This window comes from Hemiscyllium ocellatum, chromosome 24, assembly GCF_020745735.1.
Source record: "Hemiscyllium ocellatum isolate sHemOce1 chromosome 24, sHemOce1.pat.X.cur, whole genome shotgun sequence".
Taxonomy (NCBI): domain Eukaryota; kingdom Metazoa; phylum Chordata; class Chondrichthyes; order Orectolobiformes; family Hemiscylliidae; genus Hemiscyllium; species Hemiscyllium ocellatum.
Genome location: NC_083424.1, coordinates 49,071,969 through 49,089,912, shown reverse-complemented (window position 1 = coordinate 49,089,912; position 17,944 = coordinate 49,071,969). Strand labels below are relative to the sequence as shown.

General features: G+C 41.1%; 1 protein-coding gene across 1 annotated transcript in view; it reads left to right on the top strand.

The window, feature by feature from the left end:
* The first annotated feature begins 7,853 nt into the window (after positions 1-7,853).
* The window catches only part of zgc:63587 (uncharacterized protein LOC393431 homolog), a 128,700-nt gene continuing 118,609 nt past the window's right edge, over positions 7,854-17,944 (top strand). The window contains exons 1-2 of the mRNA XM_060843776.1: positions 7,854-7,983; positions 16,108-16,270. The gene's annotated coding sequence lies outside the window, so the exon portion shown is untranslated. The remainder of the gene's footprint in view (positions 7,984-16,107; positions 16,271-17,944) is intronic.

The window sequence follows — 17,944 nt, the reverse complement described above, 5'->3', positions numbered from 1 at the left end:
AACTATTGTGGCACTTGTGGTAAGAGGCAACAGTAGCTTTGTAACTGAATGAAAAGGGTGAATGGATGATGGCAACAGATGGATTGTTGGATGGATTCCCCCTAGAAACAATGCTAGTTGAAATAGTAACAATAAGATGTGGAATCTGTGAAGAAAATGCACATCACTATGAAATTGGAAAACAAAATGCTTGTGACAGTGTTTCTTTTTCTAATCTCTTTCTCGGTTTGTTATTTTTCTGGTGACTCTTATCACTATTTTGCTTCCTGACTAAAACACAGAGTTATTTCCATTCCGCTGTTTTTTTTCTGTCGATTGTTCTTTTGCTTCTGCTCAAACAGCTTTTTGGAAATTGTCTGCTCTTCATATTTTCCCTATTTCATCTTTTTCTCCGCCCTCAGGATCCCAGGGTTCTGCACTTGTTGCCACAAACCAGAGATGAAATTTACGTGAAGTGATGACTACTTCCCTCCCCACCATTCACACTTGTAGGCATTGAATTGTGCTGGCATGCGGTGTGAGAGTTGCTGGATATCTGCCAGATCTTGTCGAAATACTAACCTTCAAGCACAAGACCAAGGAGCAAATGTCATTAAGCTCTTTGACTTGGTGATATGGAGGATTAGGGGGAAGCAAATGGGAGGGAGAGGATGTAACGGCTAAGAATTATCCTTTCCTTTTCAACAATTGTCTGATTATTTCCTGCAGGGAGCAATGGACACCATTTGCTGATCAAGGGAAACATTAATTTTTACTTTACACTTAAAATTTGGTTGTCAGGGCCCAATGCACCTCCAGGTCATCAGTTAAAAATGGCCCTAACTGCCTGCTCATCTGAAATCAATAGAAAACTCGAGGATTGATCCTGATACCTCCCAGTAAATCTTGTTGCACCACACTTGTTGCATATGCTTAGGTTCCAGTCTCTAACTTGCCTGACCCAATGTAATAGTTGGACCACTGGCAGTGCCTCTTGTACTTTTCTTGTACTAGTGCATATTTAAAATGGCAAAGTCTAAGAAGGATATGGAGTTTCAAGGATTGCTGGGAAAATGACAAGTTGGTTTCTCATCAAAAACCAGAAAGCACTGGAAAATCCAACAGTTGACAGCGATATTTTCAAAATGAGGTCAGTGTCACATGTTTATTGTTATCTGCTAAATAATAGCAGATTCTTTTAGTGTTACCTTTGTAATTTTACAAATCCCTAGCCTCTATTCTATTCGTCCTCAGACTGTTCTCCTTTATTGATATGAAAGGATTTAGATGTACACAGTTCCTGTCGTTATATTTTTGATTTTTTTGTGTGCCTACATTAATCATCAAGTTTCTTGTACAAATCAGTCACACTGTAATCTCCCACAAGTGATGTTACAGTGATATTCAGGATGGAATCCCACAGATCCTTTGCTTCCTTCGTAGTGATACTTCAATAATTCATCCACATGCTTCACAAATGCTTGACAGAGCTGTTTAGCTATGTGTTTTTTTAATAAAGAAGGTTAAAAGAAATTAAGTAACAGATAAAAAAAGGACAGATGTATAACTTTAAAATTGTTACAGAGTTGCTCCCTGGCCTTGCTCCACTTGTCTTGACTCTCCATGCATCACATCATATGAAGTCTGCTACCATATGCAAAACATATGGTCAAAACTGAATAATGCAGCTCAAATAGCATTGTGATCTAGATGTCTTTAGCACAATTGTACTTAATAGAGTCATAGAGATGTACAGCATGGAAACAGACCCTTCAGTTCAACCTGGGCACGCCGACCAGATATCCCAACCCAATCTAGTCCCACCTGCCAGCACCTGGCCCATATCCCTCCAAACCCTTCCTATTCTATACCTATCCAAATGCCTCTTAAAAGTTGCAATTGTACCAGCCTCCACCAGATCCTCTGGCAGCTCATTCCATACACGTACCATTCACTGTGTGAAAAGTTGCCCCTTAGGTCTCTTTTATATCTTTCCCCTCTCACCCTAAACCTATGCCCTCTAGTTCTGGAATTCCCCGATCCCAGGGAAAAGACTATGTCTATTTATCCTATCCATGCCGCTCATAATTTTGTAAACCTCTATAAGGTCACCCCTCAGCCTCCGACACTCCAGAGAAAACAGCCCCAGCCTGTACAGTCTCTCCCTGTAACTCAAATCCTCGAACCCTGGCAACATCCTTATAAATCTTTTCTGAACCATTTCAAGTTTCACAACATCTTTCTGATAGGAAGGAGACCAGAATTGCACCCAATATTCCAACAGTGGCCTAACCAATGTCCTGTACAGCGGCAACATGACCTCCCAATTCCTGTACTCAATACTCTGATCAATAAAGGAAAGCATACCAAACACCTTCTTCACTAACCTATCTACATGTGACTCCACTTTCAAGGAGCTATGAGCCTGCACTCCAAGGTCTCTTTGTTCAGCAACACTCCCTAGGATCTTAGCATATTTTGCATCAGTACTTACTGTGGAAAAGGATATGGAAGATATAGACTGTAGGGAAATAGATGGTGACACCTTGCAAAATGTCCAGATTACAGAGGAGGAAGTGCTGGATGTCTTGAAACGGTTAAAGGTGGATAAATCCCCAGGATCTGATCAGGTGTGCCCGAGAACTCTATGGGAAGCTAGAGAAGTGATTGCTGGGCCTCTTGCTGAGATATTTGTATCATCAATAGTCACAGGTGAGGTGCCGGAAGACTAGAAGTTGGGCAAACGTGGTGCCACCGTTTAAGAAGGGCGGTAAAGACAAGCCAGGGAACTGAGCCTGACCTCAGTGGTGGACAAGTTGTTGGAGGAAATCCTGATGGACAGGATATGTACTTCTTTTAAGATGTGGGAGTTTAAAGAGAGTTTAAGGGTTACTGCGGATTATATCTGCCAAAAATGCTGTTGGATGTGAATCTTATCAGATCAAGTGGATCGGTTGGAGAGACAAATAGAAGCGATGAGGAATTTGCAACAACAACAGTTTGTGATGGGTGGCAGTTATACTTAAAAAGTAGTTCACCAGATTTTAAGTTTGCTTGCTAAGCTGGAACATTGGTTTTCATGAAAACCAACCTTTCAGCTCAGCAAGCAAACTTACAACCTGAACCTCAACCTGAGCTACAAATCTTCTCAAAGATCGCATGTGGTCAATAAGTTGGACCAAAATGCAAGGAGCTGATGTGCAACTATAGAAGAGAACAGCTAGAACCCTGTCGGAGAAATTCAGCCCAATGAATCAGAGACCAGAAATGAGGATCGCAGTGAAATTGACAAGCGGATAATTTAAACAAAGTGATATCGCGGAAGAGAAATTGACCAGGCTGACACAGAACTGATTCTCTGCACAGATGGCCAGAATGCTCTTCACCGATCGGAAGGTGCAGGCAGGCTTTATAGGGGTACAACACAAAGGTGATAATTGTAAAGCAGTTACAGTACAATAGTGAAAATTGTAAAGCTATTAAAACAAGAATAAATTGAATGGAAATTAATCAAGCATCTGGCAGCAGCAATTCACTTGTAATTGACACAGGAGATTCCAGCTATCTCTTAAAGTACTTCAGAATGTTTTCTAAAGGATTCTTCATTTTATTTGTCATCCACATGACTATGTGTAAATGTCCCTTCACCTGGCATTCAGGTGTGTCCATTGTGTTCCTCCTCCAAGCGAAGTCTTTCAGGGTCTCTCGGTCTGCCTCTTTATGCGGTACCTATTTCAATGAGAGATGAGCCTGTCCTTAGGGTATTGGGGCCACAGTGCCAATCAGGCTGGGAGCTTACTGTGAAGGTTGTTTGGGAAGTGTATTCTCTGGTATGGGAGTAGCTTGGCCATGTCTGGTTTCTATGTTATCCTGTTTGGCCAAGACAGAGGTGTTGTGGGTGTGTTCTGTGTGTGTTGGCAGACTTGATCTCTGTGTTTCGCAGACCATCTTCTGTGCTTTTTGTGTGGTCATGCTGTGATTGGGCAGGGTAGTAAATCTTTCTCCCACAACCCTCATCATGGATGTCTTTCCCCATGCATTCCGATGAACACTTTGTGGAAGCAAACAGCAAAGTGCATGGGGTAGTATACCAGTAATTCTTTTCTTGCACCTATTGTTCTGCTAAAGTGATGCATGGATGAAAAGATTTGAGAACCCTATTTATAAAGTATTTGTAATATAAAACATCACAAGATACTTTACAGGGAAATTACAATTCAAACCTTGTTACTGAGCCACATTATGAGAAATTAAGTTAGATGACAAAAGCTTGGTCAAAGAGGTAGATATTAAGGAGTATCAAGCATATTGGAAGACAGGTAGATAGATCAAGAGATTTAGGGATGAAATCCTACAATTTAAGGCCTTGGCAGCTGAAGCACAGCTACCGATGGTGGACTGATAAAACCCGGAGATGTTCAACAGCATAGAAATAAATAAAGAAATACTTTGGAAAGCTATTGGGCTGCAGCAATTACAATGATTGGGATGAGTAAGGACTTGAAAACCAGAATAAGAGTTTTAAAATCAAGGAATTGCCAATTTAAGAAAAAGCACAGACTGGTTGATCAACAGCTCTTAATGCACATTAAGACACACACAGCAAAATCTTGTGCCATGTCAATAAGTCATGAGAAATGATAATGAATTATTTTATAAGCGATACTTTCTTGTTTAAGTTTTAAAATGGACTTTACTGAACTAGAACATGACCACTGTCAATCACATGCAAATTGACTATAATTTCAGGAAGTTCCAATCAGCATTACCACGAAATAGCTAAAACCATGATCCTCCTGGAATCTTACAGACCTTCTAATGAGTGGACATTGCAGTCAAACAAATACCAAACAGCAATGGACACAGTATTTCCCCAGCAGAGACTGAGAATAAATGAAAACTTTTAAAACTCATCATGCCTGAAGAAGCACTAGCAGCTCACCATTTATTTCATGCAATAAATAGTGGGTTTTGACTGGAGGAATAGAAGCTTTACTTCATTATATTTGTGAAGGTACTAATGATTGATTTATCTCTTAAGGTGAATACTGGACACTTGACCAAAGCAATAGAATAGTTTTGAGTTTACTGCTCACATTGAGTCTGCTTGCAAAGCCTTACATTGAAACCCAGATTCTAAAATGAGCCACATTTGCCCCAGGTTCAATACCTGCTCAAAGCCTAGTTCTCTGGAAGATTCCAATAATTGCAGGAACAGCGGATTTAGTCTATAAATCATGATCTTGCTGTTCCTTTGTCAAATTCAAAGGAATTTTGAAACTTCAGCCAATTGCATTGACATGAATACAAACTCCTACAGAAGTGGGCGGCACGGTGGCAACAGTGGTTAGCACTGCTGCCTCACAGCACCAGAGAACAGGGTTCAATTCCCGCCTCAGGCAACTGACTGTGTGGAGTTTGCACGTTCTCCCCGTGTCTGCGTGGGTTTTCTCCGGGTGCTCCGGTTTCCTCCCACAGTCCAAAGATGTGCGGGTCAGGTGAATTGGCCATGCTAAATTGCCCGTAGTGTTAGGTAAGGGGTAAATGTAAAGGTATGGGTGGGTTGCGCTTCGGCGGGTCGGTGTGGACTTGTTGGGCCGAAGGGCCTGTTTCCACACTGTAAGTAATCTAAAAGAATCTTGACCGGGGCAATCACTTTCTCAACTCATAAAAAGTCAATGAATTAATATCTGATTTATGTTATTCTTAATTGTAACATTTTCCTTTCCCTTTTCTTTTTTCCTTATATGCTTTTATTAAATGTTGTGACAATCATCCGCCAATTTTGAATGCATGTTTCAATGATACTCCTGTTGTAAATCTTGGTAAGAGTTTGTTGGATGTCATTTAAAAACTTTCACAATCAGAAGGTTTGGGAGAAACAAAGAGCGCCCAATTTCAAAGGGAACTGAATGATATTAAAAAAACTCAACTTACAGTCATATCAGAAGCAAAATGAAATCATTCAAATTATCACCTTCTCCCTTTCCATAAAACATGATTGACCACAAGCTTACAGAAATTAGAATGCAAGTGGTTGGCCACTATTCTGTTGGAATTGTCAAGTCCAGAGGCAACAAAAGCATGGAAGATGGTTTCAATAACAAACAGGACAATGCAATATTATTAAGATGAAAAAAAATGACATGCATGAGGCCAGAAGCTAACTTTGAGGTTAAAAATGACACCTAGATTGCAAGCAGTCTGATTCAGCTTCAAACAGTTGCCAGAGAGGTTGATTCAAGTGACTACAGAACAGAGTTTGTGGCAAGAACTGAAGTCTCCCCAATAATTAGTTGGGAGAAAAGTTCTGTTCATCCTGTACAGGGGAAGGCTGACAACTTAGACAGCATGAAAGAGTCCAGAGAAGAGATGGCAGGATAGAGTTGCTGTCCAGTGCCTGCATGAACTGATCCTGATGTTGCGATATTTAGAATATTTGTGGCTCAGATTGTGGTTCAGGTTGTAAGTTTGCTCACTGAGCTGGGAGATGCTGTTATTCTAAGACAAGAAATAGGAGGGAACCAAGCATGAATCCTTAGAGGTCACTAAAAGGTAACAGTGCAAGAGAAGCAAAAAAAGCCATCTTGGTGAATCTCTATGATTAGATAAGAATGGAATCAGCCGCCACAGTTCCACGAAGCTAGATGATGGTGTGTAGAGGTGTTTGGGGAAGATATTGCAGTGACCATGGTCAAAGACTGCAGGCAGATCAAGAATGGAATGTTTGCTTTTGTCATCATTTAGGATATTATTTGTAACTTTAAGAAGTTATTTCACTACAGTGATAGGACAGTAAACTGATTGGATGAATTCAGAGGTAGAATTCTGGGTAAAATGGGAATTGAATGGGAAATGGAAGGTGATAAAACATTCAAAAGCTCTGGAGTGGAGGGGAAACTCAAAGATGGCGCTGTATTACACAAATATAGATATATTTTGTTAAGGATAGCAGTGAATCTGAAAGAACAGTAAAGTACCTGAGGAGGGTCAATTAATCATTAACAATATCTGCCAGCACAGGAGTCAGGAAATGGAGTTCAGTAGTCAGCAATTTAAATGTATAAGTACCAGTTGTAGGACTGGGTTTCCACAGATAAGGTGAGTTTGGAGAAAGCATTATGGGAGACAGGAGAGAAACTCAAGAAAGTTGCATTTAAGGACCAGGATAAAGAAAGACTTTTGGGGAAGCTTGACCTGGTGAACTGGGGAAAGGGAGAACACTGCCAGCAAAAGTTGGCAGTTCCAAACATAATGCCAAAAATACTCATGAACTCATCTCACTTAGAGGTGGAGACAAGTTTCAAGGACATGGAATGTTTGGAGTTTAGGTCCCTATAGAGAAAATTAGACAGGATTACCTTTGCAATTAAGCTAATCCTGGAAAAGTGAGCTTCTTTAGCAAACAAGTGCAGGTGGGAGCAAGTAGTTTAGTGTTTTAAATGTTCTCAACTGATATGGCAGTGAACGGCTAGGCCAGTTGTCCAGCAATGTGTTTGGATATAGTCCAAGAGATTTCAATATTTTACCAGCTGCCTCTCATATATTCAACACGTTAAACACCTTTTTTTTGTATACCACAACCACAAGAGTACATAAATATACATGCAACTGTGAATGACACTATGAATTTCAATTTGAGGTAGTACCCTGGTGATTGATGTATAGTTCCAGAATAATGGACCATGTCTTTCCAGTATGACAGGCCTCTCTCCTGTAATTGGAAGTTCTTTCTAACTAAAGAAAACAGACCTAAAAGGATAAACAATCCAACCTATAACATTGATCCTTACAATCAATACAATACCTCCGCCGCGAAGGCTGCCGGGATACTGGATGAATGGTGGCGCGGAGCGTACCGGGATCCTGGAGGAGAGTCTGCGCAGTGCCTTACGGGATATCAGCTGTGTGTCCCAGAACCTGGCTCCTTATTCCGAGTGAGGTTATTGTGCGGCCTCAGGGAAACGAGTTATATAAAGCCGGGGGCACTGGCTTACCTGTTGGGTATGTACCTTTGTAGCGTCGTCGGTTGCGAGGGAGCGGAGTTACCCTGAGGCCGTGATATGGACGGCCGAAGGCTACATAGGGAGCTCTAGGATAAAGAATTTACCCGCCTGAGAGAGGAATGTGGGAGGGCTTGGAATACTGAGGGATGGGTGGGGAAGTAGAGGAAGTGAGGGAGGAAATACCTAACGTAAGAAAGAAAGGCTTAAGGTGAGGAATGGAAAAGAGAAACTATAGACTAGCGAGAAACAAAGAAGTTTCTAATAACTTCATCCTTCCATCGCCTCTCTTTTATGGGTTACCTCTATATCACCACCCTTGCCTCATTCCACTCCTGTCTATCCCAAACAATCAACATTACCCCTTCCATCAGCTTGAACGACATTGTAATCATCTCTGTACCCCTTTGTGTTGGTGTTTGCATTACGCGAGGCTAATGATAAATCCGATTTAGCTCAACTGTCACTGTCCCCGACTGCTAATTCGACATCAAATTCTGGAACTCAACGTCAGCAAGGCCGAACTAAACCTCTTCCCTTCAATGTGCACCTTTGGTGCTAATTTTAATGGTGTCCTATCCTGTTTGCTTAGACTGCCAACTCTCATCCATATGAAAGAAAGAACTCCATTTATAGGGCATTGTTTATATATTGTAGATGTCTCATGCATGTCTTAACCGTGCAGGTACTTGAGATAGATTGCTGACTTCCATTTCCAGATGACGAGCATTCTATTCTCCCTACCTCAGTCAAGACTGATCCTTTCTCACACAAAGGACAATTTCTCCATTGACAGCCATCCATTGTTGTTTGCTGAGTTCCACCCTATATGAACTTGAACCCATTTGGAATTCTGCTGTTTGCACCCTGATCTGCATACACACTCCTGTGTGTATGCCTCTGGTTTCCAGACTACAGCATTTGATTTCAAAATTTTCACACTTGTTTTTTAAATATCTATGGAGATTTTCTCTCCCTGTTTCTCCCCTTATTTACTCTAATCAATTGTGCATTCCTCCACTTTGAGCAATGGTAGAGGTTTTAACTGACCCACCCAGAGTGCAGATCTTCCTCTTATTAATGTTGATTTCTCTTTGTTGTGACTATTATTTTTTGAAAATCTTCTGAAAACTCCAAATTCTGAATCTGTTATTATCCAATTCCTAAATCCTAATGTTCAACTCTTTCCTGTAATGAACCTTTAGACATGAAGTGAATGAAATGCGACTTGTTAGTATGTGCAGATAACACAAACTGGAGAAAATCTGGCTTTTCAGTAGCAGATGTAATGCAGAAAAGCTGTGAGGAAACAGTCAAATTTTAATCTGGAACCATATTTTCAGCAACCCTCCTTTTGGGTACAGATCAAAATGTTTCATCAATAATTTGCACCTTTGTCGCAGGACAAGGAATGTTAAGATCAAAATGAGTTGAACATTTGGCATTGATTTTGATTTACTACTTTTGTTTTCTTTTTGCTGTAAAGTGAACTTTGAATAAACTTCAAAAGCATAATCAGAAAATCTCAAGAAGAAGCTGTGCACAATTTAGTTGATGGACCATATTGTGCTGGTCTGGTCGTAGGCTGTAAATTTGGTTCGGTCTTTCTGCAGTGAATGCATTAGATATAATGTGGAAATTAACCAGGAGAAAGTAAGGACTGGAGATCAGAGTCAAGAATGTGTTGCTGGAAAAGCACAGCAGGTCAGGCAGCATCCGAGGAGCAGGAGAATCGATGTTTCGGGCAGAAGCTCTTTATCAGGAATGAGGCTTGTGGATGGGGGTTGAGAGGTAAATGGGAGGGGGTGGGTATGGGGAAGGTAGCTCAGATGGCGATAGGTGGATGAAAGTGAGGGAGAAGGTGATAGGTCAGAGGGGGGAGTGATGGACACGTTTGGAGGGTTGTGCCAAATTGGAGGCTTGGGACTGGGATAATGTGGGGTAAGGAGAAATGAGGAAGCTACTGAAATCCACATTCATCCCGTGTGGTTGCAGGGTCTCAAGGCAGAATATGAGGTGTTCCTCCTCCAGGCATCGGGTGGTAATGATTTGGCGGTGGAGGCGGCCCAGGACCTGTATGTCCTTGACAGAGTGGGTGGGTTGACGTGATCAGGCATGGGGTGGTGGAGTTGGTGGGTGCAGGTGTCCCAGAGATGTTCACCGAAACTATCTGCCAGAAGGTGTCCTGTCTCCCCAATGTAGAGGAGGCCAAATGGGTTGCAATGGATGTAGTAGATGACATTGGTAGAGGTACAGGTAAATTTCTCACGGATGTGGAAGGATCCCTCTGGGCCTTGGACAGAGGTGAGGCGAGTGGAGTGGGCACAGGTTTTGCACTTCCTATGGTGGAAGGGAAAGGTGCCAGGAGTGGGGTGTGGGCTGGTGGGGGGGATGGACCTGACGAGGGAGTCGCGCAGGGAATGGTCTTTTCGGAGCACTGATAGGGATGTGGAGGGAAATATGTCTGTGATGGTGGGATCTGTTTGGAGGTGGCGGAAATGGTGAAGGATGATGTGTTGTATGCAGAGATTTGTGGGCTGGAAGGTGAGCAGAGGGGGAGGGGAGGTTCTGTCCTCATTTCGATGGGAGGGGTGGGATTTAAGGGTGGTGGTGCATGAAGTGGAGGCGATGCTCTGGAGGGCATCTTCAACCATGTGGGAAGGGAAGTTGCAATCGTAGGAGGGGGGGAACTGGGACTTTGAGGTGGAATTTGTTATTTGGGGAACAGATGCGGTGGAGGCAGAGGAATTGGGAATAAGGGATTGCGTTTTTACAGGAGGTAGAGTGGGAGCAGGTGTAGCTAAGGTAGCTATGGAAGTTGGTGGGCTTGTACTATATATCTGTGGTTAGTCAGTCACCAGAGATGGTGATGGAGAGGTCCATGAAGGGGAGGGAGGTTTCCAAGATGGTCCAGGTGAATTTGAGGTCTGGTAGAAGGTATTGGTAAAGTTGATGTACTGTTCAACCTCCTTGTTGGAGCATGAGGCGGCACCGATACGGTCATCGATGTAGCGGAGGAACAGTTGTGGGGTGGTGCTGGTGTAACTGTGTAAGATGGACTCATATCCAATAAATAGGCAGGCATAGCTTGGTCCCATGCGGGTGCCCATGGCTACCCCTTTGTTTGGAGGAAGTGAGAGGATTGGAAGGAGAAGTTGAAGTTGAAGTTGAGGACCAGTTCAGCCAGGCGGATGAGAGTTTGAGTGGAAGGGTACTGTTTGGGACAGTGTGAGAGGAAGAAACGGAGGACTTGGAGACATATAATGTGGAAACCCCTAGTCAGAAAAAAAACCCCAAAAAATAAGGTTGTTCTGTGTAACGTAGGAAATAATAATATCGATGTTTTCTATGGTAAAGATCTTGTTTTCCTTAATGCTTGTATGTTTTTATATAAGCAAAATATTTTCAAACCAAAATAAATTAAGCTGCACAGGAATGCATTGCATGATTATTGACCTACTTTATTTGTTTTGAATTGGGTAGGGTTTTTTGATTCATAGCAGCTATTTGCAACTTATTATCTATTGCTCCAAATATTCTGTTCTGAAGGTTGTGACCTTTGTCTGTGAATAGTTCACCAATGCATTGCATCAGTGGCAATTCTTTCTCGATCTACCTTTCTTGATTTGTCAGCATGTTATTCCACCATTGACAGATATCATAATTTAACTCTTAATCTTGCACTTGCCAGGTGGGATCAGTAGATTGTGATTGGGAGTAGGTTCCTTGCCACATCATTCCCTTTTAGTGTGCAGGGGCACTGGGCCAGCAATTCCATCTAACTACTTTCCAGGCTAAGATCAAGTATTTTAACAGAGACTTGCCAACAAACTTGTAGCTATCTTGTTTGTACTGTATGGAAGGTGTCACGTTGGTTCATTTCTCTGTTGAACCATTAGCTGACAGAGCACTGTAGGGTTTGGTTAATCCAAATTACATCAGTAAATATTACATAATATTTTATTGTTATCCCTATATCTTCTATGCTCACTGAGCTCTGATGGTTCAGACTAGGTCAGGCTGAATTTGTACAGTTGACAATGTGCTGAGTGAGGCTAGAATTTACTGGAGTATGAGTTCCTGTTGTCTGATGTCATTTAAATTATTCTAAGTATGGCAAGTGGCTCAGAAATACAAGAGGCTTAATGTTCAGTTTTTGGAAAAGAGGCAAATAACCCAGTTCAAAAGTGTAATTTTGTAACCATCTGAGCAATGTGAAACTGATTCTGTCACTTTTGTCTCATTGACTGTGATAAATTAGTATTCATCTCAGAAAAGTTTAAATCCTAGCCTATTTATTGTATCGATATGTTTTTCTGATTTTTGGTAGAGGGTGTTTGTAGGGCAAATCAAGTATCACAGGAATGTTGTCCTGAAGCTCTGCTTAACACGCATTTGTGGATGGACCCCTGGCAATTTGACTGAATGAGATGTCTTTTTATTGTATCATTGAGAGATTTGGGCAGAATTAACTGATATGCAGAGCATCTCATAAATGATGAGAGGGGATTGGCAAGCTTTGATATCCAATGTGACCTGGATATCCTCATTTGTAAATCACTGGGAACTAATCTACTAATCACACAATTAGGAAGGCAGATGGTACAAAGGCCTCTATTGCTACAGGACTTGGAGCTACAATTGAATAGAGCACTGGTGACATGCGTCCAGAATGTCGAGAGATGATTTGGTCTCTTTACTCAAGGGTATGTCCTCCATAGAGGGAGCACAATGGAAGTTCACCAGACTAATGTTTGGGTTTGTAGGCCTGTCCTCTAAAGAGATATTGAGGACTCTGGGTCTTGATGCTGTGGAGTTCAGCAGAGTGAGAAGTAATCTAATTGAAACTTGCAAATTTCTTAAAGGACTGCATAGGATTGCAGCAGAAAGGATGTCTCCCGAACTATGGTGTTCTAGAACCAGAGAACACTGTCTCAGAATAAGGGGCAAGCTATTTTGAACCGAGATAAGGAAGAATTTCTTCACTGAGGGGTTAGAATCTTTTGGAATTCTCTCAGCAAAGGCATTTGAAAGCTTAGAGTCATTGGATACGTCAGGACAGAGATTGATTTCTAGGTACTAATGAAGGCAAGGGATATGGAAATAAGCAATACTAGCATTTAATGTGGAAAATTGCCCAGATATATCCTGTTCACAAAAAACAGGACAAATCCAACCTGACCAATTACTGCCTCCTCAGTCTACTCTCAAATCATCAGGCAACTGATGGAAGGTGTCATCAGCAGTGCTACCAAGCAGCACCTGCTTAACAATAACCTGCTCAGTGATGGCTAGTTTGGGTTCTGTCAGGGTTACTCTGCTCCTGACCTCATTATAGCCTTGGTTCAAACATGGGCAAAAGAGATGAATTCCAGAGCAGGGGTGAGAGTGACAGCCTTTGTCAGAAAAAGTTATATTTGACTGTGTGTGGCATCAAGAAGTCTCAGCAAAACTGGAATCAGTGGGATTGGGAGAAATTTTCTCCTGGTTGGTGTCATACTGTGGCACTTAGGAAAATGGTTGTGTTTGTTGGAGATTAGTCATCTCGGCTCCAGGAAATCTCTGCAGGAGTTCCTCAGGGTAAAGTTCTTGGTCCAACCATCAATGACCTTACCTCTACCATAATGTCAGAAATGGGGATGTTTGATGATTGCACAATGTTTAGTACCATTCACAACTCCTCAGATATTGAAGCAGTCCATATTCAAATGCAACAAGATCTGGCCAACAGCTGGTTTGGATGGAAAAGTAGCAAATAATGTTTGCTCCGCACAAATGCCAGGCAATGAGAATATCCAATAAGAGAAAATCTAACCACTGCCCCTTGATAGTCAATGGTGTTGCCCTCACTGAATCCCCCACGATCAATAACCTTGGTGTTGTCATTGAGAACAACCAACTGGACTCGCCATTTGTGCAAGAGTGGGTCAGAGGCTAGGAATAAGATACTACATGGCTTAGAAAGGGTGGACGCTAGGAAATTGTTTCCATTAGGCGAGGAGACTAGGACCCATGGACACAGCCTTAGAATTAGAGGGGATCAATTCAGAACAGAAATGCGGAGACATTTCTTCAGCCAGAGAGTGGTGGGCCTGTGGAATTCATTGTCGCAGAGTACAGTGGAGGCTGGGATGCTAAATGTCTTCAAGGCAGAGATTGATAGATTTTTGATGTCACGAGGAATTAAGGGCTACGGGGACAATGCGGGTAAGTGGAGTTGAAATGCCCATCAGCCATGATTGAATGGCGGAGTGGACTCGATGGGCCGAATGGCCTTACTTCCACTCCTATGTCTTATGGTCTTAATATTGCTTCAATTAACTCACCACTTGACTCTGCAAAGCCTGCCTATAAGGCGCAAGTCAGGAGTGTGATGAAATACTCCCCGCTTGTTTGAATGGGTGCAGTTTAAAGGCAGTGCATTGACTTTGTCAAACTCATCTTGGCAGATACATCAATGCAATAATGAGGTACATGCTGTCTTTTGGATAAGATTTTAAACTGAAGGACTGTTCATTGATTTGACCAATGTCATGAGAACAAATTATCCACATCACTGTGTGCACATTGGAGACTGTGTTTCTCTGCATTACAATAATGACAGTGATTCACAAATACTTAATTTGACTCTTGAACAACGTGAGATTGTGAAAGTTATGTAAATGCAAATTATTTCTTTTACTGCGTTCTAGGCAGCACATTAAGCCATTCAAATATCCTTCAAATGATGGATACATTGTTAATGATACTGGAAGAAAGACGATAAATAGGAACAGAATGTTAAATTTGTAATCAAAGTTTTTCAACTTTGTGAGCATTTTTAAGGAGAGGAATAACACAAACTTGTTTCCACAGGTTGGCAAATAAAATTTGGGCAAAGCCCAGAATTGCAACTGGAATGAAAGAGTTGTGCGTCAGAAGGAACACTGAGGCAGTTGCTTATTAGAGCATAAATGCTTTACCACAAGCAGCGTTGAGCCTAGACTAATAATATTATTTAAAAAGAAATTCGTTTTGAAAAGGCAGAGCTTTGAAGAAGTCAAGGGAAGAGCAGGGAAATGGCATAAAATTCATTAACTCCTGTTAAAGAGCAAACAGGTACAGTGTACAGATATAGTGGACTCTTGGCAAAGCTTGACTTTATACTGTAATCTTAATGGTGCTATTCTCAGTTAAAGTTTCTTTCTGAACTAACTGAGTTGGGGACCTTGGAAGCCAGTAAATGGCATGAAGCTGTTTAGTGATGTGACAAACCAGTAATTTATCTGTATACCATAATGCTGCGCTTAATGGCATAGCTGATTCTGAAGACTTTTAATACTGGGTGACAGTTCTCTTTGGCAGCCGTTCACCTCATGGTGGCACCATGCTTGTGACCCATGAAGTGTATAAGCATGAGTGTCAGCATTTGATGGTTAAAAGTAACAGGATATGGGAATGTTACATAATGATTGCTATTTTGCAGTAGACGTTAAATGCTTCTTAAAATGTATAACTCTGTCGCTTAGCTACCTGAATCCTAGTGGGCTGGCTTCCAGGTCTCCGCTGTGTTGTTTCTCAGGATGACATTATAGGACAACACAGGTTTTGCTATTCATTTTAATGCAGGAATGTAACTATTAGTCCTGGGAAAATAGTTGCGTTTTTCAGGACTGCTTTGGCATAAACATTCAAACACATTTGAAAGTGTACGCTGGCCTCAGTATGGAAGGGAAATACTCTGGATATATTGTATGTGTTGATTCTTCAGAAAGACCAAATGTGACTGTGGGTATTTCTTCTTTCAAAAATTTTAATACTTAAAATATAATTAAGCATGCTTTCTCTACTGTTGGGCAGAAATTGTTTTCTTATTTGTCTAAGATAATATTTTACTTCGGATATTAGATGGGTCTTCAATTATTCAGCTTGTGTGATATTCAGTTAAGAGAAACAAAGTAGTGGGTGGGAAGTGCAACTGTTGGTCTACATGAGCTTATACAGTAACCCAAAATGTATGCTACCACCAAAAATGAACTTCTACCTGTCGATTTGTGTATGTGGTAGGACCCAGTAACAGTGTGTCTATATGTAAGTCATCAGAAGTAGTAACTAACTGTATTTTTTATTTTTTTTCCACTGCAAGGTTACTGAGGCCAACTGAGTACCCTGATTTCTGTCGCTTAACTCGCTAACGCTTGGGAATCGGACCTAAAAGCTGTCTGAAATCTGTTAACTACTGCAGAACATTAATCAATCAACTGGAAAGCTTTGCTTCAGTCTTTGCAGTGAACAACAAAGTATCAGAGGTACAGGAAAATGTTATGAATGATAAAAGGAAAAAATATTAGCCAGGCTAATCTATTTTTGAAAAAAATTGCCTGCTTGCATTTTTTATTACTTTCTGTGATCACAAATTATAAATAAACCAATTAAAAAGCTTTTGAGATTGTGATTCGGTTGTCTCTCCCTTGTCCCAGCTCTGTCCCTGGGTTGAGATTGCTGCTCCAAGTGCTACCAGGGATGGTGGAATTACCATGTGACAAGTTTAGAGTCAGCTGCTGCTACAAATATGGGCATAGGGAATTGTAAAGGAGACATAAACTTAGACACAGCATGTGTCACTTAAAATAGGGATTGAATTACATCTGCACTCCAATTCAACTTTCCCTGCTCTCTAACCCAGCTTCACCTGAAGACTGAACTTAGTCATTGCATAACATTGTATAAGAAACACTTAATTTTTTTCTAATTTATAAATTTCCCCATCACATTTAAAAATGAGGCAATTTATAGTTTTTGCTGTGAAAGTGTTGTCTATGAAATGCCTCAGGACAATTTTTGTGGAATGTATTGTAAAAAAAAAATGACAGTTGTTTAAGTGCATCTATGCTGTGAATGAGCACTGTGATGGTGAAACCCACTGAACCTTGGAATGCCAATAGCGTGATTAGTTTGGAGATTGCACTAGGCAATTACTGACAGAGCCTCACATTAAACTTTGTAGTGTTCTCTAAAGCATATATATGTGAAATATGAAATATTATGTAGAGGAAATATTATATGCAGTCATTCCTCTCTATCTGCAATGGTTCTGTTCTGGAGAATTCCCTGTGAATAATGAAATTCGCGAATGTGGAGCTCATTAAAAAAGGTTAAAAATCATGGATACGCGATTTGGCCCACAGTTGTTAACTTTTGTTATTTTTTAGGTGTGGATAGGTGAATTTACCATTTGTGATTGCATGGGTACAGGGTACTGTAGACTCTCTCTAATTGTGTCCATGCGCCGAGCTGCCAACTAATCCACTGAACTGTTGCAACTATTTCATTCCCATAAGTCTTGTTAGTCTGATGAGACAATGTGGAGGTGCTGGTGTTGGACGGCAGGGAGTGTGGACAAAGTTATAAGTCGCACACCAGCTTATAGTCCAACAAGTTTATTTGGAAGTACTAGCTTTCAGCGCTGTTCCTTCCTCAGATAGTTGTGGAGTTTTATCTTACCCATGAGATAGCTAGTGGGATTTTGCACCAACTTAGCAGTTGTCAGGAATGAAAAAAATTAAGTGTTTTTTATGCTGTGTAACGTGGGAATTCCAGGATGGTTGTGGAGCTAGACTAGCATGGAAAGCGTGTTTTACAGAACCATAAGCCTGTCTGTTGTAGAGCCTCCTGTGCTTTCCACAGTCTGAGAATGCAGCAGGTGATCTGTGCTGTGACCAGCTTCTCAAAATACCCTGTATTTGCTTATGATAAAGAATATATTAGCTGATATACAACAAGATATGATCTTCAAGGTAAAGTAAAGGACAAAATTAAATCTCAAGTTGATATTATTCTACCTGATTCACCTGCATGTGGTTATCTGTGCAAAGAATGGAAAAACATCACCAACCTATTAACTGAAGGAGGTGAGGCAGTTAGTCATGCTAGTACTAAAGGTTATGTCAAAACATTAGCAGTAATATCATTCAGCAATGACT